Source organism: Zalophus californianus, chromosome 11, assembly GCF_009762305.2.
Source record: "Zalophus californianus isolate mZalCal1 chromosome 11, mZalCal1.pri.v2, whole genome shotgun sequence".
Classification (NCBI taxonomy): domain Eukaryota; kingdom Metazoa; phylum Chordata; class Mammalia; order Carnivora; family Otariidae; genus Zalophus; species Zalophus californianus.
Window position 1 is genome coordinate 68389803 of NC_045605.1, and position 22865 is coordinate 68412667.

Here is a 22865-nt window from a genome sequence, read left to right on the forward strand (position 1 = left end):
CTTTAGGTTTGCTCTCATATGCATCTGTTAAGATACCTCTGTGTTTCAGCAGTTAGTTTCCCAGGGTGGGACCTCCATATTTATCCCCGTAAGAGCTAGCCCACTGCTCCCACATTGCATTTGGCTTATGTTATGTAATGGTATCTCTTCCCCTCCTGGTTTTGTGTCATCCTGAACGGTGATGCAAATCCTCTGGGCTTTCATTCAGAGCACTGATAAAAGTCCTGAAGTCGAAGCCCTGGAGAGAGCCTTCTATCATTCGGATGGTAACTGGTATGGTATGAAGGTTTTGAAGTCAAATAAACCTGGTTTGAATTATGGCTCTGCCACCTATTGGGTGACATTGGACTAGCTGGTTGAAGTTTTGAGTTTCAGTTTCTTCAACTGTAACATGGTGTTGTGAGGATTAAGGGAGAAGATTCAGGGAAAGCATTTAGCTCATAATTGATGAAGCACAAATATTGATTCCCCTCTACCCTTTCTTCAGGCCCACAGAGCTTCATTAATCAGGCATCTATAGGTTATGGTTACTTAACCAGTTATTGGTCCAATTAATTATACTAGAATCCAGGCCTAGATTTCTTCATCTTGTCCACAATATCTCGTGAAGTGCATTGCTATAATGCCACTTACATAGAGTGGTTTCCTTATGAAATCAGGGCAGGGACAAAGTAAACAGCAATGATTCCACGGGCATATAAATTTAGGAAAAATAGTAAGCTACCGATGAAGTTGGTCGACCTTGAGAACAGTCAGTATTCAGGCCACAAGTGCATATTGGGCAACCACGCTGTGCCTGGCAATGAGCTGTGGACAGCAAGGGATTTACCACGATTAAAATGCACTGTCTGTGTTCAAGAAAAGAGACGAGAATTCTAGAATCTTAGGGGCTAGTCTGGGTCACAGAATTGAGTGAAGAGATTTCATTCCATTTGTTCATGTATCCAATCAACAAACACTTATCAAGCACTTGTTAGGTGTCAGGCTCCTGCCCCCACCCCTCCATCTCACTCCCATTAGGCGCTTAAGGGGAGCAGGGTGAGTATGAGAAGAAAGAAGACCCCGCCCTCGCCCTCCTCTTCAGCGAGGTTGACATCTAGAAGGTTAAGAGATCTTTGTGCTAAAGGCCCTCTGCTAAGTGCTTGAGACACAAAAATAAGACAGATTCACTGTCTTCTCAGTACCTAAGATGTGCTCTGTCATGAAATATTTATTTTTTGTAATCTTTGTTTCCTTCCGTCTCACTCCCTGGGCAGCTTTTCGCGGCAGAGACCGTGGCCGCCGGGACAGTGTCTGCCACCCAGTCGGTGGTCAAAACCCGGGCGCTAGAAGGAAATGGCAATGGAATCGCCGCAGGCTTGAGTTTTGTCTTTTCAACAGCGAGAATGACAGCTGCAACGGGACGCTTGGAGGTCAAGACGAACGAAAGGAACGTAAGAAACTTGGATGGCGAAGCCTTCTAGAAATACTAAGTATTCGTTCTCCCGTTTGGACTTTGGCAAGCCAGGCTGTTTTAGGAAGGGTCTGGCACTCTGTGTTCCTAAAATTGGTTTCCTAGATGGAGTTGGAGGGAGGCGAGTGAGGAAACGCTGCTTTTTGTCAGGGTGCCCGAGGGAAGAAGGGGAAGGAGGAGGGGTGAGACCGGTGAGCCAGAAGCAAGCCAGGGACCCGGAGAAGAGGGACATCCCAGGCGACTGCAAGGAGTGCGGCGTCTGCACCCGCAGTGGCCACCGCGAGCGGGAGACCTGAGGCAAAGGGAGAGGGCAGGGGCGAGGAAATCCAGGGAAAGCGCGCCGATTGGTCCTCTCCTCGGGGCGTGCGCTTCTGTGCGCCCAGCGATTGGTGGCGAGAAAGTAGCAGGTAAACCGGCCCCCGCCGCCCCGCCATTGGTCAGCAGCCTCTCTAGCTGCTACATCACTGGCCAGAGGATCGCCGAGCCGCGCGCGGATTGGCCGGGGACGACCGCCGAGACCGGCTCCCTTCGGGCGCTCGGATTGGCTGGTGGAAAGAGGCAGGTATCCGGGCTCTGGGGCTCCTCCATTGGTGGGCGGGAAAGGGGGGTTGGGCACAGCGATTGGTGGGCGGGGGGCCGGGCCTGGGCCGGCGGGGAGCGGATTGGTCGGAAAGTAGGTTAGTGGTGCGACATTTAGGGAAGGCAGAAAGTAGGTCAGGGACGGAGGTGCCTGTTTACCCGCGCCGGACTCACCGCCGCCGCCGCCGCGGGATCCGAGTGGGGGCGCGGACGCGGGCGCTCCCGCGAGCCACGGTGAGTGTCGGGCTTCCCGCGGCTGGCGGCGCGGCCCGGGGCACCCCGTCGGGGGCCGTTAGCACCCTGGCAGGCGCGGCGCCCCTGCCGCCGCCCGGGGCGCAGCCCGGCCGCCGGGGAACCCTGCCCGACGTGCCCGCTGCCGGCCTTAAAGGGCCCGTGCCCGCTCCCTGCCCCCACCCGAGCCGCGGGGAGGCTGCGCCCCTTAAAGGCGCCGCGCCCGGCCGCCCCCATCCTCTCTCGCGGGGGCTGGCGCTGCAGGGTAGGGCGGGCAGAGGTGCAGTAGGCGCCCTTAAAGGGACCGGGAAAGTGTCCCCGGGAGTACCCACCTCCCCTCCTCGGGCATCGCTACCTGACGGGGGGTGGGGGGGAGGAAGCAGCCAGCTGCCTCTTAAAGGGACAGCTCCGCCCTTTGGGAGCAGTGATCCGGCTCAGGGCGAGTCCTAGGATGTATCCCTGGGAGCTGGGGGGAACCTCAAGAGGACCATTCTTGATGGCTGCACCCCAAGGGCGTTGGGCAGGCAATGCCTCTTCTGCCCTTCCTCCCCATCTCCTCCACTTCCCTTCGGGGAGCCTGCAGGGCTGGGAGGGGGCGGGAGGGCGTCTCCGTCCGGCTTGGGGAGTGCGAGTCGGCCAGCCCCTTCGACCCTGTTGCGGGGCCTTGGCGCTGCACCCGGGAATCCGGGGCCCGTAATGGGTCAGACCCCAGCTTGCGAACTTTCGTCCTGCCTGCGCCGTCTGGGTCCTCGGCCGCCCCGGGAGCATCCCCCGTGGGTCTTTGAGCAGGTGCCCGACGGCACGGGGATGTCGCCCGGCGTCCAGATGTGGGCCCGCCGCCCGCCCTAGAAGCCCCGGAACCCCGCGGAGGGTGCAGCAAGGCTGGCTCTAGCACCGGCTTTGACAGATGTCAGAAAAGAAAGGTTCCCGCTCGCGATTGCCGGGCGTTGACAGCCGAGAGAGCTCTCTTTTGCTCGGAGATAGAAGTGGAAGAGCAGAAATTAATGCCGACCTCGTGGGGCTTGAGTCAACGACCCCCGAGGGGTCTCGAGAAGCTGGCTGCGGAGCGCAGGCAGGTGTCGGAGGGTAGTCGCAGGGGAAGGAAGGGTTGCACTGGACATTGGCGTCGGTTGTCACTGTCGGTGCTGGCCGATGAGGGACCAGGCTGACACCCCTCACCCCACATTCCCTATCCCCTTTTCCCTCCTCTGCTTCAGCCCCTTGGCCCCTTCCCGGTCCAATAGCGTTGTCTGGGCACTTTGGCGCTTGCTAGTCTCTTCTCCCTGCTCACAAGAGCTACTCCTCGGCATGGAATTATTAGCCAAGTTTTCTCACCCAGCTTCCAGAAATAAGATTCGGTATTTGTGAGGAAGCATTTCTTGAGTGTACCTGTATTTCCAGAGTCTTCGTTTTTAAAAAAATCCATAAAAAAGCTGCCCATTAGATGCATCTCATTTCCCACAACGCTTGCTTGTCCTTCTGACATCTGCTGCTGTTCCCTGCTTTAATCTATTTTTATATGACAACTATTATTTTAATGCTTCTGGTCCCATTGATATCAGGATCTGTCAATTTGGGTTGGTGGAGTTTTTAATTAATGTACTGGTTGAATCATGAGCTTAAAATAGTCATTGCTGCTCCTGAGCAGTTTTGAATAATCTCATGCTCTTTGTGCTTGCAAGGGAAAGAAAAAAAGTCACTGCTGTTAAATTAAATTTCCATATCAATGAAACTCCAAAATATTTTTTAAAACACAAAATTGAATCTTTTGCTCCATGATCTGTTACTGAGTTCACTTTACTGATAAGTCTTTAAAACAGCTTCTTGAACCTATTTAGAAGGCTTTGAAATTGCCTGTATTATCTGATGCTGGAATCTGTGGAGGTATTTTGGTTTTGATGGTGGATGTAGCCAGTGAATAATAATAATAACTTAAACTATAGTTAAATTTGTGCCTTATTCCAACCCCTGAAGTTTAAAAAGAGGGAGAGAGAAAGGAACAGGTGGTAGAAGAGCATTAGCCTGAGAGTTAGAACATGCTGGTTCTGGCCCAGACTTGGGTGTTCATGGCTGTGCCACCTGGGCGAGTCACTGAGCCTCTCTGGGTTCTGTTTGCCTCTGACGGAAAGAAAGGCAGTTGAACTAGGTGATCTCAAAGGTTCTTTCTGCTCTAGAGTTCTCTGCATCTCTAAATATTTAATACATTTGAGTTCAGGTTGGTATTTACCTCCAGAACATCTGAGCCGAAGTCCTATTTTCATAGGAAACTTAAACAGTACAACAGATGGGGTTTTAAAGACTCCATTTCAAATGATTTATAAAATGATGACGACTCAGGAGTTTGCCTTCTGCAGAAGAGGTTTGCCTACCACACGAAGAAAAGGAAGTGGCCGTGTTTTCAGATTTTTCCTTCCACGCCAACCATCTTTGTGCAATTTATGTACTAAACAGTGAAGAAGCACTGTGGAAAGACTTGGTTATGTTAACAAAACTGCCTGAGAATCTATGGAAACTAAATATTTCATATCTTTCTTTGGTGTAAGAGTTGCTTTCCTTCTGTGAGCTTTCTTCCGGTGGTGACCACAGCATCAGCTCTGAGGGTGTTGGTAAGAGAAAGTCAGTATCAGAGAAACAATTTCTCCCCCTTACCATGTTACAGTTACAGAGTGATTTTAGTTAGCATCATGGGAGATACTTGCAGGGAAGTAAAAAATCCTCTCTAGACCTTGAGGTTTAGTGAGGAACCCAGAAACACAGGCATGTCACCCTTCTGCAGTCTTTTCTCACCTCATTGCCACTTTGCCACTTTGTCACAACACCCGGACTTACCCCAAACACCCACCCTGGCTTTTCTCCTCTTTCTCTCTCAAAACAAGACCTGTTCGGACTTGAGCCCCCTCAGCATCTCTTCCTTCCTGCTCAGAATGTCCTGTCTTCTCCACCCTCCCACCCCCATGTCTCCTCCTCTTTTTCCAGTTCAGAAAAAGCAACTGGATCTGTCCTCTGTTTCTTTTCCTTGGACCTTCACTTTGGGCTGGAGCCTGGGACTCTGGTGGCAGGACCTGGGACTTGGGTTCTGATTAGACAAGTGCTTGATCCCTCTGACCACAGGCAGATCATCTGTGGTGTCATGGCAGTGCCTGCCTCCCAGAGTCTGTGGGAGGATCCAGGGAGATGGTGCGTGTGAAATGCCTGGCACACAGGAAGTCCTCCCTCAGGGCCTGCTACCGCTCCCTCCCAGCGCTGCCAGGGTCCTGCCCCCTGAATATCCTCACCAACCCCTGAAAAGCCTTCATCTCAGTTTAGTAGAGGAAGGATGGAAGGGGAAAGACATAGCCCTTCTGTGGGCCTGCGATGGAGCAGGCAGCTTTCACCTGTCTGTACGTGGTACCCCTGAATCTGTATGTCTCTCTCTCCCCTCCCTGCCCCGCAGCCTCTCACAGGGCTGCGAACGTTCACCTCTTCGACTCTCTCATTTGCTCTGTCCCTAGCTCCCACCCTCTGGCTGCTCTCTCTACCACCCTTCTCTATAGTTCGCAGAGATCTCCAAAAACTTTGTCTTGAATTCCAGGGGCCTGTCCTTAGTCCAGAATGGTTGTTCTTGGCCCCTGTGTTGCTGTTTCCCTACCTTTCTTTCCATCCTTCTTGAAATTGCCTCCTTCTTCAGCCTTTGGGTCACGATGCTCTCTTGGTTCTCTTCCTGCACACCCTAAAGGCAGGTTTTTGTCCTGGCCCAGTTTTCAGTCCTGATCTGTCTCTCCTTCTTCAGCTGCCAGTGGGTTCATCGTAGGCATTAATGGCAGCCTTGAGCCAGCATTCGTGACCTTGGAGTCATAGGTTGCACACTGCTTGCAAGTACTGTCTCATTTCATCCTCGTAACACACTGGTGCCTGTGCCCCTTCACCGCCAGGCTGTCCTGAGAGGCAGTTTGTTTGAGTGGTGAAAAGTGCAGACTTTGGAGCAGATTGCACATCCCAACTGTTCCTTACCAACTTTATGATGTGTGGTCAAGTTGCTTTGCTCACTATGTCTTGGTATCCTCAATTATAAGACTGGGATCTCTGGAGTCCTTACCTCAGAGAGTTGTGGTGTAGATTAAATGAGTTAAAACTATTAAAAAATGCATGAAGCTATTCATGGCACATAATTCACATTCAGTGACTGTTAGCTCTTGGTACCTCTGCTCCTTCTCGCCTCTCCATATTCAGCCTGCCTGTCCATGTGCATGGGACTGTCTAGTCAAACTGAAAGGCTGTCTGTTGCACCTGCAAGGGACCAGCCCTTGATCCATTCCATGTTCCAACTTTCTCATGTCAAAAGCTTACTCTTCTCTAAGACCCAGATCAAATGCGTGGTCCTCCAGGAGCTATTTGTTCATTGTGTTTTTCTTCCTCCCCACACCTGGCAGCAGTGTCCCCCAGCCCTTGGTTTAGCTTGAATTCATAGCTACTGTTCCATCTATATTGTGTTGGGCTGTCTCTGGGAATATCTCCCCTTGCCTGCTCAGGCCAGGCACTTTGTGGGGAGTTCATCTTGGTTTACCCAAATCACAGGCATAGGGAGCCTTTAGGATGTGCTTGTTCAATATAATCGATTAGTGATCTTTGAGGGGAAGGAGATGGAATGGGGTGCATCAGGGACACATGTTGGACATGGCTGTGAGTAGTTAGGTCTACAGGGAAGAGAGGTTTGAGTTTGGGACTTAATGTGGTAGGGGGGTTGAGATTGGGTATGTTTTAGTCATCTTTGCTTTAGGGGAACGTTGAATGCTGGCATATGATGAGAAATGATTTTTACGTTAGTACATGCTCTCCTTTTAAATAGTATAAACTCATGTTCATCCAGCCCAGTTAAAGAAGGGGATTGGAGGTCTGCCTGATTTCCTATTCTGGTTAATACTCTACCCATTGGATTTTGTATGTATGCCGGGTAAAACATTTACATATATTTTTGCCTTCAACTGCTGTTTGAAATGTGTGACCTGGGCCAATTAGTTAGCTTCTTTGAGTCTGACTTACCTCATTTGCAAAACAGAAATAATGGTACTGATGGCATTAGTGGCTAACATTTATTGAACTCTCTGTGTGCCAGCAAAGGTGTTAGTCACCTTATGTTTATTAATGTGTTTAACCTTCATCACAACCCCATGAGGTAGGTACCGTGATTATCCTTTGTTTGCCCAAGTGAAGCGGTTTTGGAAACTGCCCAAGGTCACTCACCTGGTGTGGGGCAGGGCAGGAATTATGCCCAGAGGACTCCAGAGTCTGCTCTCTAAGCACTGTCGTCGGGGCCTGCTGTGTATGTGTGTGGGTGGGGGGTGGCGGCCACCACCTGAAACACTGTGTGTGCAGTGCCCAGCACCGGGCTGGGAGGCAGGCAGTCCTGTGGTGATGGCAACCCATCTTACTGTTGACAGATGTGGTCATGCACCTTCTCTTCAGCAGGACTGAAGTCCTTTGCGGCAGGACAGGATGCCCATTTAGATCTCACCCGAGCAGCAGTTCCAAGGGCTCGTGAGCATCCTTCTCACACCCTGTTGTGCACTTCTGTCTCTCTTGCTTCCTCATGCCTTTCTGGGCATCACTCTGACATGGGCCTCGTGAGGCTCAGCCAGCCCCTCCCCGGGCAGCTCTGGGCATCGGATGAACCTTCAAACAGAGCTCGGTGCCCCTTGCCCTCCTGTAGCCATCTGCAGAGCTCCTCACTGGGGAGGAGACCTTTTCAAGAGTCTCTCACCTTCTTCCTCCTCTCCCCAGCTTCTTAACCCAAAGGCAGGCATCAACAGCCTTGGTGTATATATACATACTTTAATGCCAGTTGTTTCCCCGAATACATTTAGATAGTAAGAGAAACATTGTCTTATGTCAAGAACCTGTTACATAAAAATGTGTTATATAATGTTCAAATATATACTGCACAGTGGAATTAGATACCACTTTTTTTTCTCCCCAAAGAATAGAAAGATAATAAACACAGGCTATACTGAATGTAATTAATCTTGGATTTGGAAGGCATAGAAGGACATGCTCTACCCTCAGAGCTATTGTTTGGAACTTCTGTTATCCCCCTTGAGTGCTGCAAGTGTAGGATGTATGGGAAGTTGACCTGAATCTGCCATGGAATGCTATTGTGAAATACTCTGGAAATTGTCTTTTTCGGTGGGGGGGCGGGGAGGAATTCCTTGACATCTTGCTTACTTACGTTTTTCTCATATCCAAGCAGAGGGAAGAAGCTCTTTTTGCCCCTCATACTTAGACCAGTGAGGTCATCTTCTAACCAGTTTTCTGTTCTACCCTCTACCTCCTTCAATTCTTCCCATACAACGGGGCCAACTTTGCCTTCCAGAAACAGCCCTGTGGCGAGTGGCCTGTGGTTCACACCCCATGTTCGGTGTTCCAGGCTCTCCAGAGTCAGATCCTGTTCCCCCTTGGTGGCCCTGCTCCTCCACCCCAACCCCCATTCCCAGACTGAGCTGGGCACTGGAGGTTCGGTGCTGCCCTGCTCTGCCCGCCCCTGCCTAGGCCGCCCCCATGCCATGCTCCTCCCCACTTGCTCCTGTCTCCCCCTTGACCTGAGGGGCCTGTCTCCTTTGTCTTAGCTTGCCTCAAATCGCACTTCTGGGTGAAGCCTCCTCTGGTGACATTTGCCCAGAGGAGGGCAAATGTAAAGAGGAGGCTAATGTAAACATACACACTCTGTCTCTCTTTGTCACTTTTGATTGCCAGCCATTTGTTCAGAAGCAGTGGTACTTCATAATTAGCAAATTATCACATTGTAGCTAATCAGGATGGCCAGTTCTCTCATTTTTTAATCATTTCATGAGTAAATATCTTGTCCTCACTTCCCATTCTCCACCTCTACTCATTTACCCCTTCAGTGTAGTGAGTGGATGCCTACTGTGTGCACAGCACTGTTACAGGCACTGGAGATACTGCAGTGAACAAAACAAGAGTCCCAGCCAGAGACAGATCGTGAACAGTTGAAGACGTTCACTTCTGGTAGTGATAAATAGGCAATCATATAAAGTAAAGCAATAGTGACGATGAATGGTGGGACGGGGGTTGCTTTAACTGGGTCCCTTGGGGAAGCCTTTCTGAAGAGGTGACATTTAAGCTCAGCTGCAGGAAGATCTGGGGGAAAGTGTCCCGGGAAGTGGGAACAAGTGCAAAGGCCCTGAGGTTGGAAGTAGCTTGTTTTTGAGGAAGGTAAAGGCCTGGTAACTGGATTATGCATTCCTTGTGTGCAGATATTTTATCCTCCCTGTAACCTTAGCCCAGTGCCGGAAAGCCCCTTAAATACTCACATACAGAACTGGTGCATTTGCCCTTAGTTATATATGGTACAAATAGCAGTTAACTAGACTCTGCACAGAAGGCTTTTAATAAAACTTTATATTGCACATAAATTGACAGTTCAAAGGGTTTTCTCATAAATGTACACCTAGCATGTATTGCTGTTTTCATTGTGTTTAGTGCAGAGCTTCAGCCCTCAGAATTCTGTTTTATATATGCAGCCATCTTATAAGCAGGTCTGTTCCAAAAGTTCATTTGTAAGGCACTTGAAACCAGGGATGGATTTTTCTATAGAAAAAGATGAACCAACTGGTGGTTTAGTTCCCAAGTGAGCCCACAAACATCATTTCGTGCTGACTCTGGTTGAAGCCATACTGTTTAGTGCTAAAGTATCCTCAGCATTAATTAAGCCTGCTGCTGCAGCCAGACCCCCCTCATCTAGATGGCATTCTAGGTCATTTACTATTAGCATCAAAGGGACCCATCTCCTACTATTTTTCCAGCCTGCCAAAAAAGTTTTATGAAAGGAATTCTTGCCCTTGTGCCTTTAAGATTTAGCTCCCTATGTTAGAAACGAGCCCATGATGTGCGGAGTCGGGAGAGCCCTGCACTGGGAGCTGGGAGAGCCTGGGGCCCAGTGTCGGCCCCCCACTGGCTTGCTGAATAACTTCGAGTAAGCTGCCCTCACTGAGCTTTGATTTCTCAGGTCCTTCTTAGATATAACACCCTGTTTTCTCACCACAATGGGAAAACATACATATATTTCATTGTTCCAACCTACCCTCAAATGGCTGCCTCCGGTTTCTGCTTGAAGAGGTAGATGTACTCAAATAATGCGTAACTCAGCAGTTACGCACTCCGTCTGCACCCTCATTTTGATCATCTATCTTTCTTAATGAGTGGAAAGAAATTTCGTCCTAGAACTTTTGGTCCAGATAAGATTCCTGTGTTCTTGGCCAACTTATCTTCCATATAATTATGTAAACTGGTTTTTCTTTTTAACTCTTAGGGATAAAAATGGTGACTATGGTTTGTTACTTATGAATTATACTTCTAAGTGCCCTTAGGGAATGGAATGAATTTGCAGGAGAGAGCAGAGCTGAAAGAGTGTGGGATCAAAAACAATTTTAAATGTTAAATGCAAAGCTATTTTCAGTATCCTGCTGGAGGAAAAAAAAATTTTTTTTAAGGCTTTCAATGATAGAAGAGGTTTCTGCTCCAAAGGAGAGAGGAGCCTCAGGTTTTGCAGTGGTGAAAACTAGCTAATGACCACCCCTCCCTTCCTCCTTTCCCCTCTCTGTGTTTCACTTTGGCGTCATGAGCCACATTGCCATTTGACAAGTTTGCTGTTTAAAGGACTCTGGGACGCAGGGTGTTAGGGAGTTAGAGCTCACATGGCCCAGGGTGCAGGGTGCTTTGCTGCAGACTTCCCCACCGGATTCAAGCAAGGGAAGCCTCCTTGGGATTTAAACAGCACTTTCAGCATGGCCTCTGTGTGGTCAGTTGTGAATGAGATTTTTTTTGTTTTTTGTTTTTTTTCCTTACGAGAAGGCACAGCAAGGAGTTGGGGCAAGAAGTTTCTGCTGGATTTCACCTTGGACCTGGAAGGTGGCGTGATACCTAGCCTTCCTCCTTAGATGCTAGACTATGAGCAGAATTGTATCTGTTTTGTTCTCGGCTGTATCCCCAGCAACTAAGACAGTGTCCGCACAGAGTAGTCACTTAATAAATACTTATCAACTGAATGAATTCGGCCTGGGAAAACCTTAACTTTCCTTCCCTATCTAACCCTTGTGAGCTTGGTCTTGCAATGTACTTTGGAGTTTAGGTTACAACTTCCTTTTGACGTCTGTGTTTTTCTTAGTCTTCAGGCTGGTCAGATATCAGTATCTTTTATTGATGATCAGGGCTTAACTGGCTGTGGTTGTGCCTGCCTGGCTGATGTTCATCTTTATGTTACCTTTAATTGGCCTCAAAGTACAACAAATCAATAGCTGAGCTGCATGAACTAAAAGAAAACTTAACTGTGTATTTCTTTGGCATAAGTACTACACATTTATTTATTTAGTCAACACATATCTGAGGGGCCAGATGCCAGACACTCAGGCTAGACCCAGAGGGAGAGCAGAAAGAGTTGTTGTAGGGGCGCCTGGCTGGCTCAGTTAGTGGAGCATGTGACTCTTGATCTCGGGGTGGCAGGTTAGAGCCCCATGTTAGGTGTAGAGATTACTTAAAAAATAAAATATTTTAAAAAAATTTAAAAAAGAAAGAGTTGTTGTAGCCAAGGAGCCTGCAGTTTCATCTGTTGATGGACGATAATCCAAGGCCATGTATAATGCCAACTAAGTGGTCTAGACTATTTTAAGTACTGCAGGAATTCAGAGACCAGGGAGATCTTTGTGAGTTGTCATGGGAGGGAGGAGGCCTCATGGAAATGATCAGGTTTAATCCGGACCTTTAAGAATGGGTAGGATTTAGATTCACAGACAAGGGGTAGCACAAGTATTTCCAGGGAGTAGATGGGCGGGAACATAGCACAATTAAAAGCACAGAGGTAGGAATGACCAACCTGTTTTCAGGAACAGAGACTTACCTAGAATGGAGGGTTCTCAAATAGTGGTGCAAATTTAAGTTTGGAAGATCAGTCAATGCCTAAACATGATGCACATCATTTCAGATGATAGTAATTACTAGTCTATAGAGAGTTCTTATGATGTCCTTAGCATTTCACAGGTATTATCTGATTTAATGCCTATAAAACCCCATGAAGGGGTATTATTATTAGCATCATTTTTAGAGATGAGGATCTTGCAGCACAGAGTGATCCGTGACCTCCCTAAGGTCAATATAGCTAAAAAGCAGAGGATCCAAGCTTTAAAACCAGGCCATGGAAGCTCTTGACCATTGGACTCTGCTGTCTGCCAGTGTCCTCCACAAGCGGAATTTGGATTTGGTTGGGTTGTTAAGAGTCATGAGCTGCAAGTAGACAAGGCTCTATTTAGTCTACTCCTTCATTTTGTAGATTTGGAAACTCTGAGGTTAAGTGGCAGGTCAAAGTTTACCTGGTGAGGTAGAGACTGGTCAGCAGTGGCAGGAGAACCACTACAGTTGGTTTTACTGTGGTTGTGATTACTATTTCAGTGATGTGAAATAATTATCCCTAAAGCATCAGTGCGGTGTGAGTGTTTCAGTTGTACCGGAGCAGAGAGGGACTAGCTGCAGCAGGGACCTGATAGGAAGCTGCTAGCTGAATCCAGACAGAGAGTTAGAGGGAGCCAGAGCTGGGAATTGTCAATTATGTTAATTGGCATGGCTGTTTTCTGTCACCCTTTAGATTTCTGGAGTGCAGGGAACATCTGCCTGTGTGAGTGTCTTTCAAGTATGTGAATCTGCACTGTACTGTGACTGAGCTGCCTTGGTTAATGAATTCTCTAGAAGCAAAGCGCCATTATGAAAGTTGAATGTTTAAAAACAAATACCCACATTTTCTGGAAAGAGAACCAGATGAGGAACCAGATAACTTGCATTCTGGGCTGCTTCTGCTACTTAAGCACCAGATAGCCTGAGCCAAATTACTTAAATGTCTCAAACTGTGGCTGATTCCTTATCTGTGGAACAGGTGTAACAATTCTTGCCCAGCCCCTTACAGTGTGGTTCTGATGCTGTAATGAGATAAGGAACGAGTAAGGGTTTTGAAAGCTGTAACGTTGCTCCCGGGTTGAAGGGAGCCACTGTTGTAGTTTTCATAGTGAAGATGTACTGGCCTTGCAGGGATGGCCTGGAGGGCAATGCAGGAAGTTCTCCCACCTCCGCCTCCGGGCATGTTCAAGGATGCGGCGCTGTCCACCTAGTGGGTGCTGACGGGCCTCACTTTGCTGGGTAGGGCCATATTTTAAAGGTGATGATATATTTCACCCTTAGAGATGGGGAGCCACAGCCTGGGCATGGCTGGGAAGGTTAGGCATAGATACTCAAGTTAATCTGTTCTTCTCTGCACACACCTGTCAGGATAGTGATGGGCAGCTGTGAACCAGAAAAACAAGTGTCAGGATCTAGCCAGCCGGCCAGTTGGGTATGCTTGGATTTTTCACCTATCCTGGGGCATGAGGCAGAAATCCAGAAGAACCTTGATTAGCCTAGGGGCTAATGGGTGAGCCAGCACGCTGTCTAGGTAATACCTGATTCTAAAGCCTGTAGCAAAGTCTTGATTGGAGATGTGCCAAATCTTAATTTTTGTTAGTTTTGCATGGTTTATTTATTATTATTATTATTATTATTATTATTATTATTATTATTACCTAACCTTTGAGCATTTGCCATCTGCCAAGAACCGTGCAAAGTGCTTGCCTTTTCCCATTTAATACAGTAGCCCTGTGGGGTGGACACTGTCCGTCTCACTTTCTAACTAAGGAGACTGAGACCCAGAGATGCTTCAGATAACACACAGGGTCCTGGGATTGAGCCACACATCGGGCTCCCTGCTCAGTGGGAAGTCTGCTTCTCCCTCTCCCTCTGCCCACCACCCCTTGCCCATATGCTGTCTCTCTCTCTCAAATAAATAGATAAAATCTTTAAAAAAAAAAAGAATTCCAAAGGCTTTAATAGATGATCAAACATGGAATTTATGTAATGTCTTTTAAAAGTTGACCATCAAGTTCTCGGTTAGGAACACAAGCTCCTGTTACCACATTGTTTCCATGGAGAAATTAGCTTTGGCTCACATCATTTCAGCTCTTGGTGCCTTTTCCAGGAATGGAGTGAGCCACTGTAGGAGAGAGGACTGGTCATGCTTATCACTTAGAGCTCTTTCCCCTCCTGTTATTGAAGGGGGCTGATTTGCTTCTTTGAGCTCACTCAATTTTTCCTGTGATCCGAACATAAATCATCTTTGAGGTCCTGGTAATTGTATTTTTTAGACGTTTTCCCTGAAATAAATCTGAATGGAACACTTTCTTATATAGTTTTGAACCTCCTCTTTAAAGCATTTAATTGGTGGCAAGGGGCTTTACTCAGAGAATGTAGAAGTGTTGTCACTCAAACCTTTTTAGTTGGGACATCAAGCAAGTTCCTATATTAAAGAAATCCACAGTCATAATGGCTAAAACTAGTCCATAGTAGGTAGTGGTCCAGGCCTTCTGTCTTCATCATGTGGTTTCCACTTGGTGGTTGAAGGGGGCAGCTTCTAATTTTACCATCTCCTGGGGGAAAGGGTCCGGGGGGGGTGGGGTCACATGTAGTCATTTTAAGATCAAGACCTGGCAGTAGCACATTCTTTTATCCTAGGGGCCAGAACTTAGTTATATGGCTACATCGAACTGCAAAAGAAGGCTGAGAAATATCTTTAGGTGGGACATCATGAGTCCAGCAAAATCTATTTTTAAGAGTGGAGAGGAGACTGAACATTAGGAGAAGCTTGCATAGTGCTGCCTTGCAGTACCAAGGGAAGGATTCAGTAGAGTTTTGAAGCTCTCCTAAGAGCTGGGAAGATGCCTGAACCCAGGGTCAGAACCTAGGCAGGCACACAGAAATCAGGGCATATGCAGCCTTCTGGAAGTCAGGGCGACTCATGGCTCAGAAACTAGGCAGCCAGGTAGAACCAAGGTGCTAGAGGGAATATGAATAATCTGAAAGACTTCAGTTGTCTATTAGAGGAAATTCATCAGTGTAAGTGGTACAGTAGAAAGAGCACTGAGCTAGGAGTCAGAAGACCCAGGTTTGAGTCCAACCCCTTCTGCTTCATAACATGGGGCAAAAAATACTTAGAAGAACGTTTGCTTTATCATCTACAATATGGGAATAATGGTGATGGCCTTTCCTGTCTCCCAGACTTAGTGTGAGAGTAATGGAAGGGCACATGCTGTGCAAACTGCAGCTCCATGGAAACTGGCATAGTGTCTGTTACTCACCTGTGTCCCCAGCACCTGCTGTAAGGGCTGGCATGGACATACTCGTGGAATGAAGTGTCAGATGTGAGAGGTGGGAAAGAAAATGCATTGTGCAGAGATCTTGATCCAGGATGGTTTTCTCTGCTGGGCAGAGCGGTTCTTCTGCTCTCTACTGGCCAAGGTCTTGGGCCTACATGTATAACCAGGTACCCCACCAGGGCGCAGGCAGACATCAGGGCAGCTCCCAACCAGGTAGCACAAGACACATAATACGTCTTTGGCAAGGCCATTTGCTTACTCCACTGAGTAGGTGACAGAATCCAACAAAACAGGAGCTAGGACTTCCAGTTGGATGTCATGGTCCGTGAATGTGAACTGATCATTTTTAAGTAGTCTGGTCTACCTGCAGATTGGAAGATGAAGCCTTCCCAAGGCTGTCAGAACTTGACTTCTTGCTTCAAAGTAGTAAGATGTGGTTATAAAATTCCCCTGTTGAGGGCACCTGGGTGGCTCAGTTGGTTCAGCAACTGCCTTCGGCTCAGGTCATGATCCTGGAGTCCCAGGATCGAGTCCTGCATCGGGCTCCCTGCTCGGCGAGGAGCTTGCTTCTCCCTCTGACCCTCCCCCTCCTCATGTACTCTCTCTCTCTCATTCTCGCTCTCTGAAATAAATAAATCTTTAAAATAAAATAAAATTCCCCTGTTGATTTGAAAAAAAAATTATGTGGCTTGTTCAAAACAATAAATGTTTACTGAAAATATGATAGAGGTAAGAGATTACAAAGATAAGCTTATGGTTTCTATCCTATGGGTGTGTTTCTATCCTGGCTAGAGTGATTTTTTTTTTTTTCTCTTGCTGGAGAAATGGGGGCTCAGTGGATAATCAAAAAATTTTTTTAACTTTGATTCATTTTGTTATTTAATTTGTTTATTCACTAAGGGTAACCTTCTTTCTTGGAACACAGTGGAGTATTTTTAAATGGACTTTATTGGAAAAGAGCAGGAATTGAACTTAACATTCACAGTATGCTCCTGACTCTGTTAAAGGCTCATGCATAGAAGGAGGGAAAAGCACCAAAACGTTAACAGTGGTTCTCATCTTGTAGAATTTGAGGTGATTTTTATTCTCATCTCCTTCTCTGTGGTTTTCTATTTTTCAACAGTGAGCATGTGTTACTCTTATAATCATAAACGGCTAGTTAAAAATGAGTCTCAAAAATTAATACCCTCCAGCCAAATGAAGAATTTTTATTTTTGGCAACCTGGCCTGGGCTATAAGCTGTCATGTTAACTCAGACCTAGCCAAGTTATTTTCTGACAAGTTAAGGGATTTGTTAGAAGGAGGATGTTTTCCTTGTGGAAATCAACACAGAAAGCAATTGTTTTGTAATATGTCAGGAAAGAGGTCCTGAGGAACTCCGCTCCTGGAATTTGACCAGCCTGTATTAACAGTCACTTACGGAAGTGAACTTTGTAGCTTTCCCACTCACCATGGGACGGTTTCCCTTTCTCTTATATTCATGTGTTCCTCAGGGACCCCCAGACTCCATCTTCCTGGGACTTTGTTTTCTCAGGCCCTGCCACTTCCAATGTCCTCTGTGCATGTTCCCCTCCATCTGTCTGTGACTGTAGGTTTGGCTGTGGCTTCTTCCCACTGCCATGTTCGTAGACGGAAGAGAACTAGTTGTTGCTCTATTCTCTATCATAAGTGTCCCTTGCCCCTTTCATTGCTCAGGTGAGTGGCCTGAGCTGTGCTCCTGGGACAGAATGAAGAGGAGGGGTCAGGACTGTAGGGAAAGGGTGGGGATACTGAGCTGGCTGTGGAACCTTGGAGAAGCCACTGGGCCATCTACCGAGCGCTTGGCCCGTCCCTGGCAGGGCCTGCTCTGGCACAGCTCCTGCAGACAGCTACTTGGTGTTTGAAGCCATGCCTTGATCTCTTGCCGTCTTGTTACGTGGCAGTCACTATTCTAGATGCTGTCAGGGGGCATAGTGATGAGCAAGGCAGACCTGCCCTCTGCTGTCACGGAGCTTTCATTCTCGTGGGAGAGAGAGAGATGGTTCACAGGGAAATTAACAAAGCTCATTACGGATTGTAAGAATGGCATCAGAGATGGTTGCATGTGCCCTTTTGTAAGGAGCAGGAGGGCTGGGGTTGGGATGATTCCGAGGCCGGGCTCCTTCTATGCCCCTGGTGCTTTCTGGTGGGGAGGGAGAAGATCAGGGAGGTCTCTCGGGAGAGCTGAGCTGCTTCTCCCATTCAGGCTGCCTGGGGCCAGGTCTGGACCTGCAGACTTGCAGAGAGAGCAAAAGCTGATGCGTGAGCCTGGGACTGGCCCTCTTGGTCATTCCACTTGCCCATTTCTGGGCTGCAGGTGCACATCCTCCTTTGAAGAGCGATGAGCCGTCCACACAAAGAAGTCCCAGTCTGTGCAGGCTGCAGGCCTGTCCGAGGCCAAGCTTGTGTTTTCTCCCTTATTTGCAACTTCTGATGAGGACCAGCCTCTCCGTGTCCCTCCAGCAGGGTATCGGACTACTGTTCTTTCAGGGACAGGGTTTTCTGTTTTGTTGTTGGTGGTGGTGTTTTCGTTTTAATGAGCTCCTCCCTGCTGCCCCATCCTCCACCCACCTCCAGTCCTTTTTCCTGGTGGCTCAGAGTCTGGCCTTGTGTGGATTTAGGCCATCTTGCTGTGACATCGCCCTTTCTGCAACTCTTGATCACCCACGCTTACAGGACCTTTGGGCCCCACTGTCTGCTTGGCTTTTGACTGCCCAGAAAAGGTGGAAGTTGGGTAGTTGTGAGTGATTTTCCTGAGCTTCCTTACTGAGTCTTCTTTTCTATTATACTTCGCCGTCAGATGGGCCATTTGTCCTGCTCTTTGTGCCCCATTTTTCTGAAAAACCAGGACAAACAGGACCCTCACTCCCGTGGAAACTCAGCACCCTTCCTCCTACAGACCTTAGTGACTGTGTTTTCTGACCCTTCTCCTCCCATCTTCCTCTTCAAAGAACAAAGCCTTTGAAGCTTGCCTCATGCTGGTTTGATGCAGTATGGGGAGCTTCCAGTTACCTGCCTCCCAAAGGGGTCTGGGACTCACTTGGCTTCCAGAGCTCCCCTCGCTGCTCTCCCACCTATGAGCTGTGACCTTTAACCAGGGAAGTCATTCACGCTTTGATCATTTAACACTCCTACCAGGGCTGACGGGAAGGTTCTGGTTACTAAATTAATTTTCTTGGGGAGTGGGGGAGCCTGTTACTATTCTCATCCTTTTGGTGTTGTTACCATTCCTTTAAAAATATATCCGCGTAAATGCACGTGTGTGTATGTATGTTTATATAATTCTGCATACAGCAAAGGGCTTGGGAATGAAGGGGGCCCTCACAGGCCTTGATTTAAACCCCAGGTGGGGTCGTGAGCCTTTGGGCAATATATCCTTTTGTCCCAAATACCTACTGGCTGAAATTTGTAAAGTTTTGTTTCAACCTTCATTTCATAGTTTCCCCCAGTTTCTGGGGCGGCATTGGGGTTCACTGTAGCATCCAGCGTCACTGGATCTCCCCCTTAAAGACGCAGACTCAGTGAGGAGAGCCTTCCGTCGCCTGCCTCATGCCTGTCGCTCGGAGGCCTCCGGCGTCTCTTACACATCGTGCTCACCGAGGATGTTGTCGGGAGCTTTGAGGCGCCAGGGCCAAGCTTCCTGTTCGGAGTGCGCCTGTTGCAGTCAGGATGGCCAGGCTGTCTGCAGACCTCCTTGGCCCGAGCGTGGTGGAGTGCGTCCAGGTTGCTTTGGAATAAGCAGTTTTATTTAAAATCCAGTTTAATCCAAAAGTTGCCTCTGAGGTGGTCTGAATGGCTACCCTCTCTGCTCATGTGTTTCAACTGGTTAGTACAGCGGCCTGGCTTCGTCTGCCTGGCCACTTCTGGCTGGCTGGCCCCCCGACCCCTCAGCAGGGCTTTGCCTCCCTCCACTAAGGAGCACGCGGAGAAGGCATGCTTTCCCTTGGTCTGAAACAGGACCAGCCTGCTCAAGGCTGCAGGGATGAGGGAGCCATCTCTTCATTCACTGTTAATCGAGGGTCCTGTGTGTCTGATATGATGGGAAGCCACTGGAGCATTGAGAGCAAGAAAGTAATACATAATTTATGTGTTTTAAAGGTTCTCCTGCTGCCTGTGGGCTCAAGTGGGAAGGATGAACGTGGAGCAGAGGGATGGGTTAGGAGCTGGTGGTTCCGGTTCAGGTAGCCGGGCTGGCTTGGACGCTGCTGGGAGCAGACAGGGACGGACAGGCCTGCACTGGCTGCCATTGCCACTTGCCCTCAGGCTCTAGATTCCCTGCACCATGAGCCTGCCCTCAGTATGCCAGGCCCCGCTGAGCTCCTGCTTCATGGCTGGTGGTCTTCACTCCACCTGGAATGTTCTCTTCCCTTGCTTCCCAATCCTGGTGCTTCTGCCAAAGCTTCACCCAGTGACCTTGGGCAAGTTACCAGATCTCTCTTGAGCCTCAATTTCTTCATCTGTGAAAGAGTGATCATAGAACCACCTCATGAGATTGGGAGGGAAACACGATACGCACTGCAGGTCTCTGCCCTGGTCTCCTGCTTCCGACTTTGCCCTGCTCTGTGTGCTCTCTGCCCAGTGACCCGGTGAGGAGGGGTCCACTCGAGTCATACTCTGGCTCAGAACCTTCTTGACAGTAGCTTTCTGCCTCACTCAAAGCAAAAACCAAATCCTCAGCATGGACTGAAAGGCTGCCTGGTGCTCCTCTGGCCTCATCTCCCACCTCAGGGCCTGGTGGGTAACCAGGCAGGCTGAGTCGTGCCGAGCTCACGGTGGTGCATGTGGCTGGCGCCCCCCTGAGTTGTGCAGTGCACAACTCACGTGGCCGGATGCATGGATCCCGGCTGCCCCTCTCTTGTTCCACTCTGGCCACATGTTCTGCAAACATCCCAGGCCTGTTTTGGGCTCAGGCTCTTGCCTTTGATGGCTCCCTCTGCTTTGAATGTACTTCCTCCAGATTATCTATGTGGTGTGATCACTCACCTTCAGGTCTCTTCTCAAATGTCTCCCTATTTAACATTGTACCATTCAGCCCACTGCCTCCCAGATGTTTCCCTGTTTCCCCTTTGATTTATTTTTCCTTTTGGCTCTTATTGTCATCTAACATGGTCTACATTCTACTTACTTATTTGGTTTATTGTCTCTTTTCTCAATAGAAGGTAAGCTGCGGGAGCAGAGACTAGTATTTAGTTCATTCACTGCTGTCTCTCCAGTGCCTCAGACAGTGCCTGGCAGGTAGCAGGGGCTCGCTATAGAAAGCATGACTGAGTTTGCACTAAAGCAAGTGAAGGGTTTCGTATGTTTGCTGAGCACGTAGGAAGCACCCAGCGAGTGCCGGCCGCCATTGTTTCCATGGTTGGTGTTGATTATCCTTGGGGGACCAGCCCCGTCCGCAGGTTGAATTGCATCGTGGCCACCTCTGCTCCTCGCTGCCCTTCCCTCTGTGCCCTCTGCCTCTGTGGCATTTATCACACTGCATGTGTGGGACTTGTCTCACTCTTTTCCCTATATGAGCCCAAAGTCCTGTGGGCCAAAGACTGGCTTGTTGGGATTCGTATCCTAAGGACCCTGTACCCATGGGGGTCGGCGTGGAGTAGGCGCTCAGGAAGTGTCTACTGGTGGCAACCATGACAGGTGGAAGGGGCTCTGCAATCCCTTACCGGTGGGCCTGGCTCCAGCATCGCTGCCTCATGTGTGCGCCCCCCTCCCAAGGGGCGCCAAGAGAGAGTTTGACAACCACTTAAGTGATGAAATCTCTAATAGTATGTTTAGAACAAATTTGGGGGAGCAGAGGGCCTCCTGTGCCTAGTCCTTTGGATGACGGTGTCTGGGTGACTTGCCAGTTCCACACATGAGAGCCTGGCCCTTTGGCTGTTCCAGCCCCAAGAAGACAGTGTGATTCAGTTTACACTCATTCAGTGGGGAGCATGTGAGCAACACCAGTGTGTTTGGAGGAGGCCGGGGAGAAGCAGAGAGAGCTTGAGCTGGCCCCTAGAGAATTTGGGGTAGGAGAGGAGAGCATGGCTTCTGGAGAGTAGCCCCTGCCCAGTCCGGGGACAAGGGTGGGTTCCTTGGGAGACATGAGCAGGTAGGTGATTTGGGCCATATGAGGGAGGACCATAAATGCGAGGGCAATGAGTTTGGCCTCTTATACTTGGCAGAACAGTCCAAATTAGGGATTCTGATGGGATAGGTATAAGAATCAAGGGGGTCAGGGGAGATGGGGAAGAGCGTTGGAGTCATTTGTCTCCTGTCTAGAGACAGTTGTCTTGTGAGACCCACAGGCGGCATACCAGTGCCAGAGGCCCTACCGTTAGGGACCAGCATTGGCACCCACAGGACAGTAGAGCTTTAGCTGAAACAACAGAGTGCAGGGGACTGAGGAGTTAGAAGTGGGGTTCAGCATAGACTGGGTTCAGGAGTGGGCTTTTTCTCCTCGAGGGGAACTGTTGGTGTCCCTGGGTCACTGGGATTTTCCTGCCCTGCTTTGGGTGGACTCACCAATTCATAAGCCACTGTTTCTCTGGAATCAGCCAGGTGTCTACACTTTGTGCTGGGCCAGTCAGCCTGACTCATCAAACAGTTTTGTACCAGAGTGCTCTTCAGAAGAGCTTTAAACCCAGAGACTGGCCAACTCCACAGCCCATAACTCTCTGTGGGGCCTTGATCAAGACGCTCATTCTTTTGGAGGTTTGCCTTCTTTATCTGCCAGGTTAGCACCCCACTAAATCCCTGGGTGGTAAGCTAGAGCCTCTTAAATCCCTCCTGCCTTGGGTCAGAATTAGCTCTGGAGGCCTGGGTGGGGCTGAACCTTCAGGTGGGAGTCGTGGTGGCCACACTGTGGAGAGGACTAGGCTTGACATTGTCTTAGGGGTTTGAACATTGTTCTCTCACCCAGGGATTGATTTCTTCTGCAAAACTAAGGAGGGTTCTCTTCCCATTCCCCTTGCCTGCTTTTGGATGGAATTCCTGAAATGACCTTAGCTTCGTGGGTCCTTTCCCACTTCTCGTTGGGCTCTCCTAAACATGGTCCCTGCCCTATGCCCAGGGGCCTCATTCTTGTATAGCTACCACCTTTCTCTTTGGCCTCATTGCTTAAGATTTCCTCTTACCTCTCTCCTATCTTCCTTTGCATCGGACTTCGAACTCCAGGCCTGATCTGCCCTGCTGGGGCAACCTTGATGGCATCAACATATGCCTACATGTTTGTGCTCCCTTTACTCTTAAGATCATATCCTCAACCTGCGCCATGTGGCTCGCTCGTTTTTATCATGCTTATTTAAGATGGCTGCATAATATTCTATCAAGGGAGTGCCTTCAATAAGCCATGAGTTTGTTGTGGGGCATTTAGATTGCTTTTAATTTTT

At 48.8% G+C, this 22865-nt stretch overlaps 1 protein-coding gene across 10 annotated transcripts in view; it reads left to right on the top strand.

Moving 5' to 3' along the window:
- The first annotated feature begins 2127 nt into the window (after nt 1–2127).
- The window catches only part of ARNTL (aryl hydrocarbon receptor nuclear translocator like), a 98664-nt gene continuing 77926 nt past the window's right edge, over nt 2128–22865 (top strand). For all 10 annotated transcript variants that reach the window (XM_027578602.2, XM_027578601.2, XM_027578604.2 and 7 more), the window contains exon 1: nt 2128–2266. The gene's annotated coding sequence lies outside the window, so the exon portion shown is untranslated. The remainder of the gene's footprint in view (nt 2267–22865) is intronic.